Below are 8972 nucleotides of genomic sequence, written 5' to 3'. Positions count from 1 at the left end.
GATTTATTTTTATTTGTTTATACATGCACTGGGTACAGTCAGAAGCATGGGAGGGTGAGAGAATTCACCAGAGCCAGAGCAGGGAGCAGAGCAGGCAGAAGGACCGAAGTACACTGCTGAGGGGAGCAGCGGGCGGCAGGAGAGGTCTGCGCGCTATGTGGGACCCTCCTCCAGTGGCCGGGGAGCAGCTGGGGATGGAACCGGCGCTGCAGAGGCTGCGGGCAGCTTCGCAACCCAGTGCTCAACCGCTGCGCCACCAGGGAGGTCCCGTTCCTAAATATTTTTTAAGACCATCAGTTTTTCTGTCTTATTCCTCAACCAAACTGCCATCTTCTATTGCCTGTTCTCCCACATCTCTATTCTTCTTTTCCAAGCTTAAACCATTCTGGAAGAATATAAACCACAGAGATTTTTTTTTTTTTTTTAAATAATAATCTGATCTCATCTTCACTAGCTTAAAATGATCATCTTGCTCTTAGATAAAGACCATCATCCTGCAGATGGTCCTTGCCTTCTTGCTAGCTTCTCCATGTGATATTCCCTCACTTCCTCTTTATGTTTCAGCTGCAATGACCTGTGTTCAGTCCCAGGTCTAGACTGTGTATCCTCTCTTAAAGGGACTTAGCATATGTTGTCACCTCAGTTGCAAGGATTTTTTCTCATCTCTCTCCTCCATACTTTTTTTTTTTTTGTATTAAGATTTCATGTTTATGAATGTAGACATAGATAGGAAAAAGAGTAGAAAGGAAATAAAATGCTAGGACTGTGGTTCTGCTGGGGGACTTTGTTGGTATTTCAGTAATTGTTTTATTCACTTTTATGACTATAACAATGAGAAATCTCTCCTCTATCCTTTGACTAGCTAAGGCCTAGTCATCCTTTAAGTCTCATTAAGATTTACTTCTTTAAGTAAACTTTCCTAGAGCCTCCTGGAGAGGTCCGATTTCTCTGCAATGCATGTTTTTCAACTATCATTTGATATGAATAAGGAATGTCTGTCTTGTGTCATTAACACATGGAATACAAAATAACTAAATTGTCAGATAAAGACAAGCTGAAAAACTAACCCTTGACACCTGACTACAGAACTGAGACACTAAGAGGGGACGGAGTGAGGAGGGGAAAGACAGGGAGGGGAGAAAGCACCATGGTCTATGGTGGTGGAATAAGATGAGTTGGTAGAAGGTACAGTATGATGGGGGTACCCCAATATTACCTGAGTTAAAAATCAATTAAAAATAAAATTAAATTTAAAAACCATTGTCTTTCTTACTTATTAAAACAGAAGCTTCAAGAGTATAGCTTTGGGTCTAACCTCTTTATCCCTGTATCCCTCCACTTGGCAATGTGCCTTCAATAGAATACATGTTCAATAATTATATTCTGAAAGCATGAAATAACGAATGATTCCATACTACGGAATTGGTTGCCTGCATGCCCGCTGATTCTTGTCCATTTGGTGAATGATTACTCATTCTTCAAGTCTCAGCTTAAATAGTACTTCCTTTAATGCCTTTTTTAGAAGTAAAACAGCCACTCTTACATGTTTTCTGTAGACTTAACTGTTCCTTACTCATATCTTAGTATCACTGTTGTATTCTTCTATTGACTCTGATGTTAATGCTCTTTCTTTCTCTATATAAGGCCACCCTACTAATCTTTCTAGGGCACCAGCTCCAAGAAGCCTTCCCTAGTAGGAAAGAGAATCTCTCTAGAGCAATTACCTACCACCTTCCGTTATTGCTTACCTACCACGTTCCGTTATTGCTTCCCGTCTTATCTCTCCAATTGACTTATTCCATCCTGTGTTATCTCCTATGTTCAGTTATTGCATCCTGTCTGTGTCTATTATATCTTGTCTTAACACTCCTGTCCAATTATTGCATCCTTTCTTATCTCTTCTGCACATTTATTGAATCTTACCTACTTATTGCATCCAGTCTTATTTTTTCTCTCCAATTATTCCATCCTGTCCCGTCTTCCTCTTTCAGTTATTGCATCCTGTCTTACCTTTCTTCCTCATTTATTTCATCCTGTCTTATCTTTCCCATTTATTTTTGCTCTCTGTATTATCTTGCCTCCTCATCTATTGTATCCAATCTAATCTCTGCAAGGCAGTTACTCCTTCCTGACTTGTCTCATGTTCATTTATTGCATCCTGTCCTCTTTCTCCTTCCCTCTCTATCTTTTCTCTCTCTCCCTTGGCTTTTCTCTCTCCCTCTCTCATTTATTAGATTTTTATCTCTCCTCATGTATTACACACTTTCTTATCTCTCCTCTTCAGTTACTGAATCTGTTATTGAGGTTCCCATTCAGTAATTCCATCCCATCTCATCTTTGCTGTTCAGTTATCCCCTTCTGTCTTTTATCTATCTCTCCCTCTCAGTCACACATCCTGTCTTATCTCTCCCCTGCAATTACTGAATCTTGTCTTATTGTTACTATTCATTTTTTCTAACCCATCTTATCTTTTACTTGCAATTATTGCACCCTGCCTTGATTCCTCTTAGAAGAATTATTGCATTCTGTCTTCTCTCCTGTTATTCAAGGCAAGTCCAGATTTTGGATTGATTAGTTATTTTTTTAATTTTTTAAAGAAATATAGTTACAGGGCCTCCCCGGTGGCGCAGCGGTTGAGCGCTGGGTTGCGAAGCTGCCGGCGACCTCTGCGGCGCCGGTTCGATCCCCGGCTGCTCCACGGCCACCAGAGGAGGGTCCCACATGGCGCGCAGACCTCTCCTGCCGCCCGCTGCTCCCCTCAGCAGTGTACTTTGGTTCTTCTGCCTGCTCTGCTCCCTGCTCTGGCTCTGGTGAATTCTCTCACCCTCCCGCGCTTCTGACTGTACCCAGTGCATGTATAAACAAAGAAACAAACAAATAAATAAATAAAAAACATGCCTCTATTAAAAAAAAAAAAAGAAATATAGTTACAGCTATTCACAACTTATTTCTGAATTTTCCCCAGTAACATACTTTAAAGAAAAGCCATGTTTTAGATCATTTGTTTTTACTTTCAATACCTTCAAAGCCAATAGGCAACTGTTCACATGATAAAATTTATAAAAAGTCCAAAATATGCACAAATAGTACAAGGAAACTAAAACATTTCCTCTATTTTCTCCACTCAATTGTCTCATTCTTTACATTATCTCTCACTGATATCCTGCCTCCTGGGAATATGGTGTGCTCTCTTCCCACTTCTACTTCCAATTCTGTGAGACTCAAGCTGTCAATAGGGACAGCAAAGACCCAAAGACCCCCTAGCACTTCTTTTGTGGAGTAAAGGTATCCTTTTTTTTTCCCTGAAGGTCACAAAGAATTATTTATTTATTTATTTATTTATCTATTTATTTATTTATTTATTTTTAAGCCTTCTCCCCTGGTCCACTGTGGGTGTGCCATCGAGAGAAACTTTTTTTTTATTTTATATATTTCTTATATCATTTTTCATTTTTGCACATTATCTGCATTTTCATCTTGGTTACAGTCCCCATACAATTCCCACCCCTCTTGTTTTGATCCTACTCCCTTCTCTTCCCCTGGTAGTGTGTCCCTGGTTTATAGTTGCTTGTTAATTTTGATTTTTACTTTATTATAATTAGTCTTTCTCCTGGTCCCTTATTTAGGTTTTCTAAATCCCTGCTATGAGTGAGACCATCCAGTATTTTTCTTTTTCATAGCGTAAGGGTATCTTACTATCTTACTGCCATAGCTAGAATATGAAAAAAAATCCTAAAACATGACATTTAACATAAAAGTCTTCCTTCTGGAGTAGGATGTGTAAGTGCTGCCTAATGGGAACTAAGAAGAGAGAATTTAAGATTTAAATTAAAATTAAATTTGTCCACTGATTTATTTTTAGTAGTTTATCAATACAGAGGAAGTTAGATTTTCAAATATTAATGTTTCATGAATATTGGGGACAGAGTATAATTTCTCATGCCTTACAATAGAAATGTCGAATAGTAATTAGAGAAGGTAGGCCATACAAAAAAATGCCAACCCCTAGGAATTAGGGAGACTCTAAAAAAAAAACAGGATAACTGAAAAAAGTTGAATGATTCTGTTTCCCCATTCTTTTACCATTTAGATTTGCTTTCCAATGAATCCATGTATCTCTGAATTAATTATACCATTTAGCTGATGCCTCTCCATTCACTCTGTTCAAGGAAGAGGAAAGGTGTAGACAGCTAGAAGGGGGAAGTGGTGAGTGAAGAAAACTTACATGTGGAGGGACAAATGATGGCTATGCAACCAAGATAAAATTTCTGAAAAACATTTTCAAGGCTCTACTAAGATCCTGTTGCACAGAAAATACAGGTCTTTACATATCTCTATTTTTTCAACATCATGTACTTTCCATTGTCCGTGCATCGTGGTGGTAGTTTATTTATGACATCCTGGTTTTGAATATGCTGGCTTCTGTGGGTAAGCATTACAGCATATTCAACAGCAGGATACTGTAATACCACATGAAGTACTCCTAAATGCTTTGCACAAAATGAAAGCAATTTGATAGGAATCATTCTCATATATATTTTCTGCTAGTCTCTTACTTCTGGCATAGTTTCTATTGTGTCAGTAAAATCATTAGATAAAATCATACAGAATTTTCAGGTTAAGACATTAGAGGCCATACAGCAAGTGTCTAGGCAATAGTCTCTGTAGTAACTCTGTCTGAGCTGATTCTTGCCTCTACAATATCCAGATACGTGCTCCTGAACAGTTAATTCACTAAACCAGACTGCAGCTCAATGCCTTTTCCAGCATGTGGCAATAACAACACTTTCTACTGTTCAGGTTTGTATGAGGATAAAATGGAGCACTATACTAATAAAGACTTAGAATGTACACATGGTTCACAGCAGACTTTCAAAATATGGATCCATTATGATTTCACTAACTTCCTCACAATTTCCCCCACCTAGAATGTTCTTCATTCAGATTTTTGCACTGTTAATTCCTTCTCATTATTCAAGTCACAGTTTGAAGAGGGCTACTCCTGTTTGCCATATTAAATGTGGGCCCCTGACCACATCAATAGCTACCTTATCACTCTAGTGTATACTTCCCTTAGCATCAGTTAGAATGAGAAAGTCTTCTTTAACTTGTTTTTGATGAGTTTATTGTCTTTACTATTCCCTCCCATTAAAATGTCTATTCCATAAGAATGGGGACTTTTAAAATTGTTTTATGTCTACCAACAGAATGAATGAACACTAACAAGAAGAGAAGCTCAAAATACATTATGATGAGGGAAAAGTTGAAGAACATCTGTATAAAATGATCCCATTTATATAAATAGATATACTTTATATGTGTACATAGAGATATGTTTGCATATATAGAAAATAACTTCTGGGGAGTAGTAGTTTGAGATACTTGAGCATATGGTCACCACTGACCTTATCATTATCAATATCTGCACCTTCCCAAAAATCTCATTGTCAAGTATCCCAGTCTCTGTGCAAATTACCAAATCACATAAGAAAAATATCAATAAACTGAATAAGCCTCTATTAGAGAAACTGAATCAATAATTAATAAACTTCAAAAAAAAGAAAGCAGCAAGTCCAGATTATTTCTCTTGTGAGTTCTGCCAATCCTTCAAAAAGAAATTATTTCAATTCTCCACAATTTTTTTCAAGAAAACAAAAGCAAAGAGATCATTTTCTAACACTTTTATGAGACCAGCATGATCCTGATGCCAAACCCAGATAAAGATTTTACAAGAAAGGAAAACTATAGACCTATGCCACTCATGAACATAGAGGTAAAAATTCCCAAATATTAGCAAATCAGGTCCAACAGTATACAAAAAGAATTCTACATCATAATCAAGTGGGATTTATTTTAATAAATCTCTATCCAATACCTCCTCTTCTATGTCACCCTCCAGATACTCCATCCCTGCAATTCTTTAATATTATGGAGACCTCCTATCCAATGACACCATCGCTTTTTCATCACTATTTCGTTGTTCTGCTCTATCCTCACATTACCACTTTCTTCCTTACCCAAGCTTAAATTTCATGGTCCAGTGTTATAATCACTCACTTGGAAAGATTCTTAATACCTCTGCCACTCTCTCCCTATATTTTACATGTCCAATACATCTCCCTTAGTTGAACTCAGCTATTCACCTTTTCCGTGGTTCTGTTGCACACTTAAGCAATTAACGTTGCTGGAGAAAAAAATCTGCCAAATTTTTCTCACTTTAACATCGATTATGATTCAAAACTTCTGGGTAAGCCTAAAATTCCTCTTACTCCCCAAGAGGCAACATTGCCTATCTCTCATATACTTACTACATTTTCTCTACTGCCTTACTCATAGCCTCATACTTCATTGAGAAAACAGAAACAGGTAAATAGGAACTCCTTCATCCTCAAATCTGCCAAGTAACCTGTACAGTGCCCTCATCTTCAGCCTTCATTCCTAATATAGTGTGTTCTTATCCCACCGGAATCCAAACCTTTCACTTGGCCTCTGGACTCCAGTACCTTTTCTCCCACAATTATTTGTCTCTTTCTCTTCAATTTTTTTTAACTCTACAGAATCCTTCTCATCAACATAGATTAAGTTCAGTCTCTTCTTTAACAAACCTTCCCTCAACCCCACGTCTGCTGCCACTTTATTAGCTACAATTCTCAATAAACTTTTTCTCTCTAACCTTTATAATGAGTCATAAAATTTGTCCCCAGTTGTTGAATCATCCCCCAGGCTTTGGGTTGTCAAAGTTCCAAGATATTGTAAAACAGGGATGTCTGTGTCCCTTCCAGATTCCTAATCCCTGAACCCAGAATCCATGAGCAAAATAAAAGGGTTATCTTGAGCCATAATATTTGGATAATTTGTTGTGCAGTGAAAGTAACTGGAACATGGTTCAAGTTACTGGCAAGGTCCATCCATGTCCTTGTGGCAATTTCAAGCAATGGGGATGAACATATACAAACAAGTAAGCAAGTCAATATGTAAGCAAGTCAATAAACTTATCAAAAACAAGTTAAAGAAGACTTTATTATTCTAACTGATATGCTAAGGGAAGTAAACTCTAGAGTGATGAGGTAGATATTGAAGTGATCATGGGCTCACATGTAATATGGCAAACAAGTTACATATTCCACCTAAATTATTGCAAAGACCTGCTGCTTTCCCTTGGCATCTATTCTGTCTATAGTCTACATTCTGTCTATAGTCTACATTCAACACAAGACTAGAGTGGTTCTTTTAAATTGTCAGTCAAATTACATTGTTCCTCTTCCTAAAATTCTTCTCCAGCTCTCATCAGATTAGAAACTAAAGTCCTTACATTGTCCCACAAGGTTCTATATTAACTGACCTCCTGTCCCTCTCCTATTGCCCATTTTGCTCCTGTTAAAGGCTTCCTTACTGCCTCCTGAACACTTTAGGTGTTCTCCTGCCTCAGGACCTTTGCACTTCCTGTTACCTCTGTCTTAAATACTCTTCTGTCTTAAATACATATTGCTTGCTTCTTCACTTTCCTAAAATTTTTAATCTATTTTCACCTTATTATACTTTCTTAAACCACCCACCTTAGTGCAATGCTTCCATCTCCTCCTATCCCTGCTATATCATTCTTTTTAGTACTTAATACCATATGGCATGCTATGTATTGACTTGCTTTCTTGTTTCTATATGTTCATCCCCATTGCTTGAAATTGCCACAAGAGCATGGATGGACTTTGCCAGAATGGTAGTAACTGTGACTGATACATAGAAGACAGTCAATAAATGTGTAAAAAATAGACAGTGAGTGCATGATTACACCCATATGGTGGAATGAGAACTCTGTCAAGTATAATAACTAATTGACTTAAAAATGAATATACAACTTCTTTTCAGCAGTGATGACCCATGGGAATCCCAGAGAATTTTAAAAGAAAAAAAAAACAATCTGACAAGTCAATTTCAAGGGGTTTTATTGAGGTCATGTTGCTACCCCATAAGTTAGGACACCCCAGAAGCTAAGACTCCACCTTAACAACCAACTTTATTTTTTGAATAAAATTTGTATAAGAAAAACACATAAACAACAAAAATAACCTTGTTCATTGACATTTCCTAACCAACCAGCTATCTTTGGCCCTTCACTGCCACTTGATCCCTAGGGATAGTCAGGGGCAGAGTCAGCATGCCATTGTGACCTTCACCTCTGAAAAATGTTTGCTTTAGTGGCCCCTGGTGACACAGTTCTAAGCATTTACACATATAAATGTAATGTGTGTATGAATTATATTAGATATAATTTCCATTTGTGGTATAATAATCTGTAATTTATAAATATTATATAGATTACTTACATAGCCTAATGTGATTCAAACAACTCTATAAAGTAAAGGGAATATTAGGTTTTCACCAAATTTATGTTTTTAGTAGATAAAGAAGTAGCAAAATCACAGAAGTCTGTAAATTTCCAAATCTGCAAGGTTAAAGGGGGTGGGGGTGGATACTAGACACTTTTATCTAAACTGCCTGAATATGTAACAGCCAAAATCATTCCTCAATTTAGATTGAAGACATCCTTCCCACCCATATCTAATCAGAAATAAGCATACAAATACCAGAAGGCTTAGTATTAATTTCCTACATTTCTACTTACAGTCCTTAGACAAGCAAGTATAAGAGCAAATCTCTCCCTCATTCAGCACTGCTGCTCTTCTCTCTTCACCCAAGCTCTGCAAGGTTCTCTGATCCACACCCAGTGGTCCATGTCAGCCTGAACTAGCGTATCTGTTTTGTCTTAGAGTCTTTAAGATTCAAATGATCAGTCTACCTGCAATTGGTCAAATTTCTTACTTATCAGTGGAATCCTCATTTACTAGAGACCTGTATAACTCAGTTTTCGTGCCTTGGTTTTAGCCATAGTTTTTCTTTTATCTTTCAGTTTCAAAAGCAGTACTTGTGTTTCCTAAGATTTATTATGTCCATAATTTAGATAAAATTGCAAA

At 37.3% G+C, this 8972-nt stretch overlaps 1 long non-coding RNA gene across 2 annotated transcripts in view; it reads right to left on the bottom strand.

Moving 5' to 3' along the window:
- The window catches only part of LOC129144902 (uncharacterized), a 216036-nt gene that overhangs the window by 128215 nt on the left and 78849 nt on the right, over positions 1-8972 (bottom strand). The window lies entirely within an intron of this gene.

The sequence above is a fragment of the Talpa occidentalis genome, unplaced genomic scaffold (assembly GCF_014898055.3).
Source record: "Talpa occidentalis isolate TD23 unplaced genomic scaffold, MPIMG_talOcc4v2.1 talOcc4.7, whole genome shotgun sequence".
Taxonomy (NCBI): domain Eukaryota; kingdom Metazoa; phylum Chordata; class Mammalia; order Eulipotyphla; family Talpidae; genus Talpa; species Talpa occidentalis.
Note: the sequence above shows the minus strand (reverse complement) of the source record. Positions and strands in the feature narration are given on the sequence as shown.